This window comes from Mytilus galloprovincialis, chromosome 1 (genome assembly GCF_965363235.1).
Source record: "Mytilus galloprovincialis chromosome 1, xbMytGall1.hap1.1, whole genome shotgun sequence".
Lineage (NCBI taxonomy): Eukaryota > Metazoa > Mollusca > Bivalvia > Mytilida > Mytilidae > Mytilus > Mytilus galloprovincialis.
The window spans coordinates 71,999,711-72,017,166 of record NC_134838.1 but is presented as its reverse complement, the minus strand read 5'-3'; positions in this window follow the sequence as shown (position 1 = coordinate 72,017,166).

Here is a 17,456-nt window from a genome sequence, read left to right as displayed (position 1 = left end):
TATATTTTTTATATATCCCGAATGGAATCTTTTACAGGACCTACCTATTGTATGTATTGTTCAATTGTTCTCGTGATGAACATGCATGCAATATTCGACCTGGACTTAAGCAACATTATAATATTGTACTAACTTAAAATACTTTATCAGTTAATGATTCATTTATGTTGTTATCATTTTGAAGACTCTGGTGAGGATTAGATTTAACTAATGGGATTATCCTCTTGCAATAAAGATTATTTATTTAAAATAGTGTTCAATAAGTTCGTATCGAACTACTGACGTGTCTGACTATTTGGGTGTCGGAGCAATGGAGTGTCAGGTTAATGGGGCGTCGGACTAATGGGGTGTCGGATCAATGGAGTGTCGGACTAATGAGCTATGTAAGATGTTAGATTTTTTCTAGCTTCAGTAGAATGGACGTGAAGATTTTAGTTTAAAAAAGAAATGCATGTCCATGGGACAGAGCACTAGAGGTTCAAAGTTTAGAATACGCTTCAATAGAAAAAGCTTTAACAATTATTCCCTTCCATATAAACAATATACCTAAGAAGAAAAAAAAGCTAGGTTCACACTGCCGATCAGACCAAGTCGATCAATCTTGATCAAGACAATTTAATCGATCGGGAGATTGATCTGTCTCAATCGACAAGAATATTCGGGGTGGTCTACCTTTGTTTAAGTTTAAACATATTTTATTTGCTTAAATGTGCAAAAAGGGATGAGACACAAGTTAATCTACTTTGGTCGTCATCGATCTTACTTTCTACCCGAGAGTTTTTGACATGACAATCAAACCCAAAGGTCAAACCGACTCAGCCATAGCGAAATACCAAAGCTAACGAGAAGAAAAACAGAAGTAAACATAATGCAACATAAAAAGAATAAAAACATATCAACACGAAACCCAATAACACCTGGGACGATCTCAGGTGTTTAGGAAGGAAAGTAGATTCTGCATTTTGGCCCCAGAGGATTTGTCAAAATATGAAAGTACCTGTGCATTAAAATTCATTATTAGACAGCTGATGACTAATCTAACCTTTAAAGTTAGTTTTTAAGAACATCAATATTATATTTTAGCTGTTTATTGGGCCATTTTTGTTTGACTGTCCGTATTTTCCGTTTGTCCAGAATTTTTTGTAGTATAAAAATAGGAAGTTGTGGTATAATTGCCAATGACACAACTCTCCCCAGAACACCAAAATGACACAGAAATTAACATCTATATATCACCGTACGGTCAAAATTGTTTACAAACCCTTTTTTTCATTATGCTTTTTGATACAATGTTATTAAAAAATGAGACGAAAGACAAATGGTTTTTATTTGAATGCATGATAGATATATATAGTTTAAGAGAAGGTAATACTATCCTCAAGGGGGTTTTAGGAAAATATGTGACATCTTTGCCCCCATTTTGCAATATTATTTGTAAAAAAAAGACAGGTTGTTGCCATGGATACATCAAAAAAGAAATATATTGATCCATTCAACTACTGGGTATCAGATCTCTGAAAAAATACTGATTACATACATATAGAATTGAGAATGGAAATGGGTGGGGAATGTGTCAAAGAGACAACAACCCGACCAACTAAAAAACAACAGCAGAGGGTCACCAACAGGTCTTCAATGTAGCGAGAAATTCCCGCACCCGGAGGCGTCCTTCAGCTGGCCCCTATACAAATATATACTAGTACAGTGATAATGAACGCCATACTAATTTCCAAATTGTACACAAGAAACTAAAATTAAAATAATACAAGACTAACAAAGGCCAGAGGGGTTAAACATGTTTGTGAGATCTCAACCCTCCCCCTATACCTATAACCAATGTAGAAAAGTAAACGCATAACTATAAGCAAATTAAAATTCAGTTTATACAAATGTACGAATATGCACATATATGACACAAACAGTAGGCTTAATTTGTAAGAAAGCAAGGAAAAGGGGATGGTAATATTTATGTACATGTATATTGCTATCTAACATCAGTACTTATCCAGTGACAAATCTCATTTTGTTCAACTCCTGCAAGTCTCTCATACTTTTGATTTTGCCATTTGATTAGGGACTTTCCGTTTCAAATTTTCCTCGGAGTTCAGTATTTTTGTGATTACTATTTATACTGCCCAAACAGTGATCGCCTTGTCAGCAACTGCATATCTGGATTTTTCGGCACCCTTTGCTGTCTACCCCTTTTTGATTGTTTTCTACGCTCTCTTCAGGTAATAGTCACAGCTATCAATTTGTCTATCTAAGCCCTAACCACCTTGCTTAAAAATCCAACTGCTTTTTTTTCATGTAAATATTTTAGATGTAATGACAGCTTATATCCTTACAGAAACTGAATAGATTTCGTTCTTTTTAAAACGGTGGTTCATACATATTTTCAAAGGAAATTTAAATGCCAATAACGGCGCCAAGATGTTTCAGCGTGTAGAAATTGTTAGCAAAGAATACAAAAAAAAAGCACCATAGCTAGATAACTTTTCAGAAATGTTACCTGTTTGATTGATAGAAAATCACAATACAAAGCTTTAGATGTAAAATATTTTACACAGACCTTCTGTAAACTACTGAATCCAACCAAATAAACGGGGAACGTGTCCATTGGACACATATAATGCTTCAGCTTGCATATAACGTAATAAAGAGTCATTACTCAAGAATGGTAAAGTGACACCACCAAAATTCGCACTTGATCTGTGTTTTATGGTATTGATTTTCATAAAATTTGGTTGAGGAAAAATAAAATTAAAGAACGGGTACTAACTATTGGGACGTACGGATATGTACTCACGGACGGACAAGGGTAACACTTATTGCCTTCTCCGCTGCAGCGGGTGATAAAAACAAATCAGATGTTTTTGTACTGAAATTATACATACATTTGTACCCAGTGGCGGATCCAGAAATTTTCATAAGTGGGGCCCGCTCAAGTCACGCTTCAGTGATGCCCTATATAAGCAACCATTTTGTTTCTCAAAAAGAGGGGGCCCGGCCCCCTGCCCCCTTAATCCAAATAGCCAGACGTAAATCTTGTTTACAACAAGCAATCTGTGAGGTTATGCTAACTTAACATACAACAAACGATAATTTCTTACTGACAAGTCCCACATAAAATATATCAGTACATACTTGGACTCATACTATCATTGTATGATAAACAATTAATAGGAAGAATACAGCATAAAAAATGTCCAACCCTTACACTTTACAGCAACTTTAAAATATACATGTCCCACCCCAGGAACCGTTTAAAAGGTACATTTTACACTTATTTTATGTTTTTTTAGCCACAAAAAGGTCCCAAATATTCTTCGCCCCCTTTCCAAAATCCTGGATCCGACCTTGTATGTTATGTATCGTGTATTCTTGTCATTGTGTCACGTCAGGGGTCCTTGATTGGAAAAAAAGAATTTTTAACTTTGTATATACAATACAGTGTTTACATATCTTCAACATATTATTCCACATTGCTGTTAAACACTTCATGTACGATATGCAACGAAAACACGGTAAAGACATAAAAAAAGTCACTCACTAAAAGTTTTTTGCGAAGGTTGTCAAGAAATTTTAAGCACACTTAACTACATTATGGCGGCCTGCTTATATTGGCTGAGGAAGCCAAAGTACCGGCGAAAACACTTACAGATGGTCACGAAGATTTACGTCCTATTTCATTTTTTTTTCTTTTTTTCTTTTTGTAAAAACTCTTTGATTCATTTTCAATTTAAAAAAATCTATAGACAATTACGTTTCGGGACATATTGGTTTTAAAAGTTACATGTATACTGATGAAGGGTCTACAGACTGTAAAACCAAAAAATATATTGAACAGATATATCATGATAAGGAGGTGTATTTGCGAAAAATACCAGTCAAGGGACTGTAAAATTTTCCCAGCCGCTAGTTGATTGAAATTCGGTCCCAAGACTGGTATTTTTCGCAAATATCCCTCCATAACATGATATATCTGTTTAATTACACCGAATAAATTTGGATTGAAACTCATTTGTACAGGTGAAGATATTTTTTTACTGGGAAAGATTTAATTCATAATTCCACCTTATGTAAGAATCTTGGATTTTTATTGGTTGATAGCTAGTGTATTTTTCACCAATTTTTTTTTATCAAATGAATATCGTTCATTTTTAACGCCGACGGGGTATTTGCCCAAAGAATATGCCTTTTTCACCCAATCTCCGGTGCAGAGTTCATATCCGTTCCATACATGCTCCGCAATACTGCACTCATATTGAGTGTAGTGTTACAAAGTATTGAACGGAACGGATATGTGATCTCTGCGCCGGTGATTGTTTCTTACCCTCTCTGCCATGATATTTGCCAAAAAATACTCTATCCGACTGGACGCTTGTAACGTCACGATCATCAATGCGTTTTTAAACATTAACATTCGGTGTAATTAGACAGATATAGCATGTTCTTGAGGGGTATTTGCGAAAAATACCAGTCTTGAGAATGAATTTTCCTCGCCTTACGGCTCGTGAAATTTAACATTCTCTCGACTGGTATTTTTCGCAAATACCCCTTCTTAACATGATATATCTGTTTATTAACATGTTTATTTGCATATTTTTTAGGATAAGAGGATATTATCATACATATAGAACCGCGGGAATCATACATGTACTAATACGCGTTAGCTCTCTGTTTTATGTAACGTCATATCCGAAATGTTTGGTGAGAAGATGCTCGAGAGGGTTAAAAATGAATATTCAAAATGGCAAATACCGGAAGTGGTGAAAAATAGGTAAATTCGTTTGAAATGAGGGAATCATATTAGAATATGTGAAAAACACATAGGCTATCAACTAATAAAAAATTGGCTTTGTTATATAAGATGTAATTAATACATATAGTTATTCCTTAAACTGTCATTACCTATTAAGATTGAATCTTTCTTAACTGTTCATTGCAAATTTAAATAAATAGTACAGTTAAATGGCCGTTTGTTTTAATTTGAAAATTTATTTGATATTTCAAATGAAAAAAATGCGGATTTAGGAGACACAGTTGCAGAAAATGCAGAAATCCAAAAAGATGAAAAAATGGCGATAACAAAATGCCAAATTTTAATGAGTACATTTGCATCTCAACACAGAAATAAAAATTCAAATTTAGTTGGCAATACTCTTTATTCCCCCTATATGTATATATTGATAATTTGCTAATAATACGTTTGTACTTTTTGTTAATGGACTATACCATTATATAGTTACTGCCTTAGAAGGCTCTTGATAGCATGTTTATCTCGAGTGCGTAGTATCGTGACACGTCCAAATCAAACAAAATACATGAAAAACAAATGTTTTCTTTTTGCTTCTTCTCTGATAATTACACCTTAGGTAAGAATCCTGGGTTTTGATAGATTGATAGCCAGTGTATTTTTCACCAATTTATAATAAATCAATCAAATAAATATTGTTCATTTTTTAACGCCGCCGCGGTATATGCAAAAAAGATATGCCTTTTTCACACTCTCTGCCGTGGTATTTGCCAAAACATAGTCTACCCGACTGGACGCTTGTAACGTCACGATCATTAATGCGTTTTAGTATATTAACATTCGGTGTAATTAAACAGATATATCATGTTCTTGAGTATTTGCGAAAAATACCAGTCTTGAGAAAGAATTTCCTTCGCCTTATTGCTCGTGAAATATAACATTTTTTCGACTGGTATTTTTTTGCAAATACCCCTCCTTAGCATGATATGTCTGTTCATAAACACACGCGATTAAGAAGTAATCATTTTGGCAACTACTGGTTGGCTCAGGAGTCAAAATGATGTCACTCGGTAGGTTGAAATGTCTTCCTATGCTCTGTTTCCATGTTAAATAGAACGTTAAAATCCCGTTTAGAGTATCAGTCTAGTATAGAGCAGGGTTAATTTTCATATTACAATTACATTTTCTCGTCATGAATATTCGTTTAACTTATTCCTAGGCCTAACAACTGTCTATCATCATATATAATATTGATTTCAACAAAATATATTAGTTCTGTTTTATAACTGTTTAACATTTTAAAAAAAAGTTACCTACCTTCATTGCAACAAGAACAAAACCAACGTGTGTCAACTGTCAACCAGGAAGTACAAGACATACTGGTCATAATCATATACCCAATTTGGATACCTTTAGTTGGGTCATTGTACACCACGAGCAGTCAGGCATACACATATCATATAACTGTCTATTCAGACACTGAAGAAAGTAGTTATTGTATTTAATACTGGGGATTAACCCATACGTAAAAGTGTCCAAGGTATGCTGTGGAAAATGACGTTGCGACATAAACAATATATTTCTTATATTGTTTTCTTTACTTTTTTCCTATTTAAATTGTAAATTTAGTGATCCATTTTTAAAATTACATTAAACACAAAATACTAAAGAATGTCTTCCTTTATTTTTTACAACATCAATTGCTTTAAATAAAATCATTGATAAAAGGTTTGCAAAGCTCTGATTTACTTAAATGTATTAATAAAATGCAAGATTAAAAAGAAATTGCTAAATATCGTATCTCACTCGATGCAGTGGTAAAATCTTTCAGTAGCATTTCATGTAAGTATTTTATTTTTACTTACAATTGACTTCATGAAGGTACCACAAAATGTATTGACCACTTTAATGACACCATTTAGTAATCTGTAGCTGTAACCAAATACTTATGTTCCGTTTCTATTTGTTTACATCATTTAAGGTTGTTAACTGCATGACGAGTGGTCGTTGCTATACCATGTCATGTAGTATTTCGAAGGTATGAGATTTCCGAAAAAAATATTATAGCAAAAGTCATAATAATATTAATAGATAAAAATTAACAATCATCATGAAAAACATTTGTTTCTCTCAAATTACGACATTTTTCAATGAAATTATTAAGTTGCAATATATAGACACTAATATCTATATTTTCTTAATGCAATGAACTGGTAATGACTAAACAGTTGTTTTGTTATAAAAATATAGATAAAAACTTATCTATTATCTAATTATTATAATTTTTTCATAGACTTCATTAAGAATGTTATATTTGAATTGAAATTTTAATTACTACTATTAAAAGGTTCAAGCATGAGGCTCTGAATCAGACGATAAACACGTGTGAAACACAATTATATATACTCTACATTCACTAAAAACACAAAACTTCATTCTATATCATACAAGTTATAGTGAACACTAAAAGCAAAGCAATGTGACAAAGCCTTGATATACATTAGTTTTTACAAATATCTTTCTCAGTAATAACAGTCGCAACATAATGTTGACTAGGACTGCACATTAATAAATATGTTACACAATTCGAGTTCACAAAATGAACTGTGTTTGAAAATAAATATAATTGTAAGTGCATGATTAATTTGATGCATGACATTTTAACTAAGTCATATAACGTGGTCTGCCATTTAAAAATTTGTAAATAGTAGTAACTAACCTAGTAGTATACTAATAAAAATGATAACTACAAAATCTTTGTTCATATTTTTTTTTTATATTTGTCTTATAGTATAGTAATAAATTATGCACACTATGTAGAAAAATCTAAGGAATAAAAAAGTATCAGAATTTGCTTAGATATATTCAAACATATAAAAATGTATTCAATCTGATATTAACAAATATACAAAAAATGTATGCATTTTGACATCATTAAAGACACATTTACATGACAAACACATGTATTTGGTTATTGATTTTCTCGGCGAAACTCATATTGATAATTGCTTCATAAATTTATGAGGTATCAGACTATATATGTTCCAATACTACCACATGCCAATTAAATAGAACATTATAAGACGTATTTTTTTTAATGTACTTACAAGACGTGGTGTTGCAGTATTGCCCGACCCAGCCATCTACACATCCTTCAGTACAAACACCTGTTAGTTTATTGCAAGTATTATTACGACAATTCTGTGGATCACATCCCCAAACACAAAAGCCGTTACCAGGATAACAATGCTGGTCTATACATTTGGGTGAACATGAATCAGTGCAGTTGGTTCCCCATGTACCTTTCCAACATCCTATGAAAATAGTATAAACAAAAAAACAAATTAACTTAGTTATGTGTTACTAGTATATGAATGTGTTAAGTATTAAAACAACATCGGTATATGTATTCTACGCCTATACATGACATAGAAAAAAACTTGTTTTGGAGCTTAACCCTGTAACTTGAAAGGTTTCACAAGACAACCCTTGACAAATTGGATGAACTGAAATTCGGAATATAACTTTTATGATTGCATGATACATTATGGATACATGTATACGTATGTGAGAACAAATTATGTATAAATGACAATAATAACCATCATTTTATAGTATGACAAAGAATATCGGATCAGGCTAAACGAAAGAGGATAATACATTGTGTTCTCTCTTTTCGATCCGATCAGAAATTGAATTATATGAACCATTAGAATAAATCCAAAAAAAATGTGCTGCTCACCTGTAACATGTGTAGCTTCAACAATGGGTTCTTTTGAATAAAAAAAATCATAAAAGGGCAATAATTCGATCTATAAAGAGTTAACCCAACAATTCAGTCATGCATGCCTAAATATTTGTAGATCTTGTCCTGCTGGTATTTTATTCCTATTTTAAGAGTGAATATTTAGTTCGTTTCAATTTAACATTATGCGAAAACGATTAAGTTTTAAAATACTGTTCGCGCGTGTCTGTTTGAAATTGTATATAATAACTTGTTTAAGATTAAGATTAAAGTATAGTGGATAAACCTATGATGATTTACAGCTTGATATATTGTTTGATTTATTTTTTTTTAGTTTTGAAGTACGTCCCCCCTAACCCCTCCGATAGCTGATGATATTTTTGTCGAAGGAGTTTCTGTTTCGTTCAAATATCCAGTCCACCTGTCCATAGTATATGAATGTGTAAAAGTAAATTGACAGAGTTCCTATTTTTCTTTTGAAAGCTAATGTTACTAATCCACATCGGTATCCTACTTTTGACTTAATTATAAAAAATGTCGCAGTTCGACGCTCATATTCAATGGTAAGCAATTTGTGTTAATGCAAATATAACGTGTATTTGTAAAATTTGACAAATACAGTTTGCTTGTCTGGTAGAAAACAAACTATGTTTTATTTATACTTTACCACTTATTTCTATGTAACATAATTCGACAAAGGTATTTCTGTTAAAGAAATATACATTCTTCGTTGGGCTTAAATCACAATCGACACTATGAATCAAGTTTTGGAAGGCCTGATTCGCTTGGTCTGAATAGCATGTTTCAGTATGTTTATAGACAGTGCCGTTTGCAAAGTACAGCCTAAAACCATTCATGCGCTGTGCTGCTGTAAAACAAGTAATATAATTGTCATTAAATATGACACGCGCCGTGTTAAACAAACATTCTGAAGTCGGTGATAACTCATTTTCGATAATGCAGAATTTTTATTTTTTATTGTTAAAGATTGGATGTTCTCTATTATATATGTTAAATGGCAGAATCAGAAGAAACGAAAACATTTTTTTTTATTTCTGAATAAACAGTGTCACCTATTTCCCCTTGTGTTAGCTACTTTAGTCATGTATGTTGGCAGGTAATGATATGAGACACATGGTGAAAGCATAATACCCATTTATGATTATGTTTAAGTTTAGTCAAATTTGGTAAATTAGTTTTAGAGAAAAATATCTTTGTAGAAATTAACAGACGACGAACGACTGGCGAAACATAAAGTTTCAGAAGAAAATAATGATTAAAACAAATAAAAATGTGTACATAAAGAGCTTACCATCACTCCTTAAATAATATGTAATATTCGTAATGTAGACAAATTTTGGGAAAGACATTCCCCACCATTGTGTATCTTGTCCAGCGGCTGTAGAAGAACATCCGTCTTCCCAATTATTATTTGCAGGTCCTTCTATTGCCAGGTTAGCACTATATGATTTACCATCGCTGTCTGTGTATGTTGTTTCTTGTTCTGCTGTCCCATGTAAAGCCAAATTTACTGTTAAAAGGTATATTATTTTTTACATATTAGTTTCATTTGTTACTTTGTTTCATGTTTGTTGCAGTTTGTTAGCTATTATTCGTGTGTTTCTTTATCAATTGTGTTCTCCTATTTATTTATATTGTAGTCCTGTAATGTTGTGTTGTCATTTTAATGTAATTATTCACATGGCAATAAAAGATTTTCCTTTAAAGTCCTGTACCAAGTGAAGAATATGGCCATTGTTATATTATAGTTCATTTCTGTGTGTGTTACATTTTAACGTTGTTTTTCCGTTGTGTCGTTTATTTTCTCTCATTTTTCAGTGTGAATTCACATTACTATAAGACGTGTCACGGTACTTATCTACCCCAATTCATGTATTTGGTTTTAATGTTATATTTGTTATTCTCATAGGATTTTGTCTAATGCTTAGTCCGTTTCTGTGTGTGTTACATTTAAATGTTGTGTCGTTGTTCTTCTCTATGCGTTTCCGTCAGTTTTTGTTTGTTACCCCGATTTTGTTTTTTGTCCATGGATTTATGAGTTTTGAACAGCGGTATACTGCTGTTGCCTTCATTTACAGTTGCATCATGTTATTACTTGTATACTTTACTGGTTACGGATATTCCTTTGTTTAAGGATACTTCAAATATGATAAACTATTAATATTGACACATGACACTTATTATTTCTGTCACTTCTTTTTTTAAAATATACAAACCTTTGGTAAACATGGAATAGTATACTTTTAACGAAGCTACCAGAATATTAAATTTAAAACAACAAGAGTATACATATTAAAGAAGTTTGTACACATGACTATAGCGCTATGTGTAATACTTTAGATAGGTTAATAGACGAAGCAAGTCAAAGGCCGCTATAATTAAACGTGAAGTTTAATTTGAAACGAAATTGTATTTGACTATTGTTTAATTCGACGTTTTCTGTTTTGTGTATAGGTGTCACACCACCAATTACTCCCTCAAATTGAAAGTAGGCCTACTCGGACAAAAAATAATGCATTTGATGTCATTGTTTACTTAAACTACCCAACAAATTTGCAGAAATGAAACTTTTGGTGAAAGAGAAATGTATTAAGACCATTTTGAGCCCAAATTTACTTGTCTATGAGTTGACATTAAAAATTGAGGATTAATGCGCTCCATAGTATACTAATTTAAGATTTCAAGAAAACCAGGGGTTATATTTAGTGGTACATCCATTTGGAAGGTCTCTTCTTTCTTATATTGCTTCAAAGGTATGCTGAAAATTTGCACGAAGAAAGGTGATACCTGTACGATTCAGGACATACCTGGTTTGTAAGAGATTAAACTTAAGATAAAAAATTTAGAAAGCTATGAAAATTGCAAAATTTGGTTGAACAGATAGGGACTTTTAATTGGTGGTCTGACACCTTATAGTATTGGTGTAAAAAGATCGTTATTAAGAGTTTAACATTAATTAAAACATTGTTTATAAAGATTTCTATATATTTCAATTTTCTCCTCTTTATATGTTGTAATAATTAGAGATTATGAAACTACTACAACCATACGATACGAAATAACATTAAAAAAAATTCATGGTAAACTGTTTTTTCTTACTTGGAAGCATAGCGACGATAGCAGTGTTAGTGAAATATATGTACAATATGGCAACGTTTGTGATACGCGTCTGGCGTATTAAATTATAATCCTGGTACCTTTGATAACTATATGCACAGTTGATTACCGATAATTCAAGTTGTAACATGACGCACAACAAGTATTTCACAAAGCGCTGTGATAATTTAACCTTTGTAAGTTGAAATAGACATGTCAGTGAGGTTAAATGGTCAACTTTGCAATTTGAAACTTGAATTGTATACACTTATTTTACGTTTATCTAACTACAATAACATTCAACTTCGTAACGTCTACAATGAATCTCAAACATTTAAACCGAAACAGGAATATTACATAAAACAAAATAGGCAGAAATGTGCGAAAAAGAGGGAGCACAACCATAGTTTTATTTGCACATGTTGTTAGTTAAATACAGAAAATACACAAATGACTTATGTGTCTACCGATAATGAATAATGTTCTGGTAACGTGTCATAAATATTTAAGGTAGTTCAGGGGTATACCGCCATCTTGAAATGTACACTCACAAAATAATCAATCGAGTTCCTTACACATTTTGCAATTTATCTGTTACACTGTTTATTTATAGAAAAAAACTTAGTTGGTCATTGCATTATTGAAAATGTTTTAAAAAATACCAAATAGTTGTACTTTTAGAATTAATTTTTCAAATAAATCATTTAAGGGGAGATAACTCATTCAGTAGAAAATTTGTACTGGACATGTAGGAAAACTTTCATTTTTACGAGCAGCAAGAAAACAAGTTCGGTGACACCATTTTTTTCTTTTTATTTTCTTAAAAAATATTACAAAACCTATCTTTTCATATTTAATTTCAAAATTCTATCTCAAAGATTTCTTTTGATGCACAAAAATGTGTTTTTTTTTCATAACAATCTAAGCATTTTTGGCAATTTTGAACGACTCATACCTTAATATCGCGGTGACCCATACTTTTTAGCATTAAAGAAAGCATAGTAAAATCTTCATTTTGGCAAAAGTATAAGAAAAGTCTGTAATTTTTTACTGTACCCCTGAAATACCTTAAGGCTTAATTAGGTTATTCGAAATAATAACATTAGGTGATTTAGTATAATATAACAACCAATGATTTCGGAACAGAACTATTCGAATCAGCATAACATCGAAAATATGTTGATATTTCAGGGACAACAAACTTGCTTTTCATTAATTGAAATATTGTTATTCCCTGTCGTGTGATTCTACGTATAACGTTGAACCAATCTTGCCTCCTTTAATAAGTTTAATCACAAACGATTCTCTTGAAAAATCATGCTTTCCGATATAATACAATTACTGGCTTTAGATAAGTACGATATGAGTATAAAACACATATTAATTACAAATATTATTACACCATTTTAGCATAATTATGCACGTAAAAGTAAGAGACTTTTTGTGCGATGAATATACTGATTCCGCAGCTGAATATGCCTATTTATTCAAATTCCTATACATATAATAAAAACTACTCCAGTTCTATTTATATGAAAAACATAGTCTTATTTTATAAAATATGCATGTTACAATTTGCAAAGCTGATACAATGTTGTGTATACTTACTCTGTGCTGAAATTGGCATAGAAATGGTCGTTAAGATCATAAAAAATACACTTGCATGTGGTTGCAGCTTAGACATCATCTGAAAGTAAGTATTGTATGTAATCACGTACATGTGAAGCTTATAAACATAAACGAGTTTAACTTAAATAATTCAGATATTATGCTGTAATCTAATACAATTAAACATGTTAAATACACTATCAGTCGTACATCTTATCATGCTATCCATGATTTAAACGTATTAAAAGAGTAAGAATGTAAAATCACTTCTTCAAAGAATAAATAATATATTCTCTAGACTTATCATATCGGATATACAAATTCGACTTGATATGCGAGACAGGATTTGATTTAGTAATTACTCAGTCTGGTAAAATGAATATAAAATGATTGATCAGAATAACTTATTTGTAGGCAAATCAAATGGATAAAATTGCGAGTGGATTGAGAGGGCGCAGAACACCCCCAATGTTTTCTATCTTAAGTTAATTTTTTTCATCTATTTTTATTAACTTTAGAACCCTTTTGAATTGGTATTGTCAGATCTTAAAATCTAATTTCATTTAAAACAAAAATCCAATGATCTTTTTTTTTGACACGAAATAACGTCAATTCATCTTTTTCGTTAATCATGCTAATATGTAAAACTTATTTTAAAGGCACATGTTTTGTGTTATTTTCAGTAACATAGTAACAAACAATAAAAATGTCGACACCCTCAGGAATTTTAATATCAGACAGACCTATATCTTTTCCATACCTTTTTAGAGTATAAATTAAAATTACAAAAATACTGAACTTAGAGGAAAATCAATTCGGAAAGTCCATTATCAGATGGCAAAATCAAATAACAAAACACATAAAAAACGAATGAACAAGAACTGTCATATTAGTATATCATTTATACCAATTAAGTCATCTTGCTCCTGACGACTCTTGTACAATTAGCAATCTAAATCAACTAAGTAATTTTTAGTGCAATTGACTATATTATGGCGTTCTGCGTGTATTTGTGGATGAAGCTGGTTCTAAGATCATTGACATGTGCATCTACCGATCTTTTTTAGACACAAAAGCAGTCCTGTCATTTACTATCAAAGTCGAACAAATCTGCTGCGGTGAAGTTATTCACAATTTCGGTGTTGATAAACGATTATACACAATTGCAAGTAAAACAAAAACATGCCATAATGTATAAACTATTACGTTTTAAATATACGGGTTAAGGTATACGGATAATGATTAAGAATCTACAGACTGTGAGACATATTAGATACGTACATGCATGAATCTATTGAACTGTAGCCAGCTGTTAAAGTTCATTTGGACACTTAGCTGCGTTATCACCTCAATATTAACTCTGAGTACAAATAAACCTGTCGATATAGAAAGGTTCTAATGTATACCATGCCCTAGATGAATTTTATTCCAATGTATTATTTGTTTTAGAAAATTGAAACTTAACAGGATTTTACAGTGCACTATTTATCGTCCCTGCAGAAGATGATGAAATTAACTAACAGTTGAGTTTCGCTTGATATGGTCCACTCATGTACACAGTTTAAATCACTAATCATTGTAGGTATCTATTGTCCATCTATAGCCCATGTCAATCAATATTACTCGTTGCTATTATTACCTGTGTAGACGTTCTCAAACCTCTTTTCGAAATTAGTTAATTTTGGCACTTTCTGTAGGAGTGAAAAAGTGCATGTAAAATACTGTTACATCTAGGGCATGATATGCCTAAAAACTGTTACAGATTCAGAGGGTCGTCTCTACTTTATTTGAAATGAAAACACAGCCATTTAGCCAAAGGGTCCACTTAAAACCTTAAAATGATTTGTTTGTATATTAGATTCATATGAAGAGTGCACTATATGTCCTTTCGTTTAGGTGCAATTGAATTTGATACATCAAATGGAACATTGAAGTTTATCAGAGGACACACTTGTAAAGTATCAAAACAAGTTCACAGGCTGTACAAATAATAATTGCAACCACCTAAACTATGCACGCCTACACAAATGTATTTAATAAGAACATATGCATCTAACGTACCCATTTACACAATTAATTGATTTTTTTTATACCCGATGCAACGATGATTTTAAACGTTGACTTTTATATAATTTTGTACTTTGTTTGTCTACTCTCTATGTAACAGGTATGGATTGGTTTTTTGTTCTGTTTTCGTACAAAATAAACCCAAATTCATGAAGTTTATAAACATTAATTTACCTTCATTGCAAGAAGAACAACATCACAATATATATCCACATCTAACCAGGAAGTATATGACATAATGTTTACCTATACAGCTTATTGTATGAAATTGATATATTTAGTCGTAAAGTAAAACGATTTAGATGTAAAGAAAATATTAAAAAGTATTCACAAAATTAAAATTGAATTTCTACTTATGTTTACCCAACCAAACAACCGTTGTACTGTATCTCCAATGTCATTTGAATTTGAAAAATTTTGATTGGACAAATTATGTAAATCGGTAATAGTATATGAAATAAATGACGTTGGTTGAGCAGTCGACAACAAAAAATATCTTTTAATCGTAAAATGACTTATTTTTAGTATTAAAGTATTATAACTATTCTATGTTTTTGTAAAATGTATCAGTATGCTTTAGAAAAGGACATATATTTACATATTTGTCAGCTTAATTTTATCAATTTCGACTGCCCCCTTATCGGATTCGGAATACGTATATAAAATTTGAGGCTGTTAAGTAGACAAATATGCGCGGTGTAAATGTAATACATATTGGGAAACCATTGTCTAAGAAGATGAAGGCAAACATATCAGTATACCATACGAAAAATTGTTTCTAAAAACCAGGATGTCACATTGGTGTTGACACTTTAAGTCGAACTTTTAAAACCCATGACATGTGTATATGTAAGCCTCCTAGATAAAAGATGATGTTTTTAAAGACAAAGACTCGATTATTTATTGTGTTCCTTTTTCAGTAGTTGTTCAAAGTTGCAATTTCGTTATAATTATCGGTCGATAGTTTGACAAACATATAATATTTATTTATTAAAATTTATTCTGGAGATTTGCTTTAACTGAAAACATGTAATCAAGTTTGACTTTGAGTACATACAGATTTTAAATTCACATTCTAAATATGAAATTAAAATGAATGAACTTTTGTAAACCGTTATAGAAGTCGACGAACTTTCTGACGTGTTCTTTAATACATTTTTAACTATGCAATTCTTCAACTGTCAACCGAACTAGGACATCTAAAATGTGTTTTGTATCAGTCTACATGTAGGCAAGACAATGCCGTAATAATAGAATAAAACACTTTATGATCTTGCACAAAAAAGGTATTCTCTCAATTATACGTGTTATTGTGCCTTTGATTCTTTTGATTTGCTTACATGTTGGTTTAAATAAACCAATATACATTTATAATGCTTTTAGGACATATTTATACTTTTAACAAAAATAAGTTACAATATATTTCAAGTTAATACATACGTATTACCAATGCTATTTCAACTGATAGAGCGGGGTTTATGTTTTACTTTGCATTAGGATAGTCTATTTGAAGATGTGTGTGATAAGGATGATTGCTGTTTTAACTTTTAATGATTTCTAATCCACTATTTGTCTCACCAAACGGATAAACAAAGAAGAGTAGAATAGTTTCAACGTATCTGCTGCATCCATTACCTCTACCATAACAAAATAAATCATTTTGGATTAACGGAAATAAAAGTATATTGAAACGTTACAGAAATATGCTTATTTCGAAACTCATTTGCTGCTAGTACTTTTTTAATTTCTATGATTGTTCTGCCCATCATTTAAAAATGATAATGAATAAATCAAATATACAAGTATAGCATACACGTAGGTCATTACATAATTGATGTACGGTTACGGTTGTTCTACACTATTTCCCTGTTTTAGATATTTTGTAAAAAACACACCACGGTTATTGTAATTTATTCAGTGATCATATGCACGAGCGTATGAAAATACTGAAAATGGCATAAAATCTTTATATTGATACATTAAAAAATTATAGAATTTTAATGTAAAGGTAAAATGGTAATACATTATTCACAAAACAGTATTTCACTTGTGTTGATCTACGGAAGCCGTAAGGGGACACCAAAAAATTAGAAAATATTTTTTTAATTCGAGATCACGATAAAACATCACCATTTATTCCGAGATCTCGATAAAAAATATATC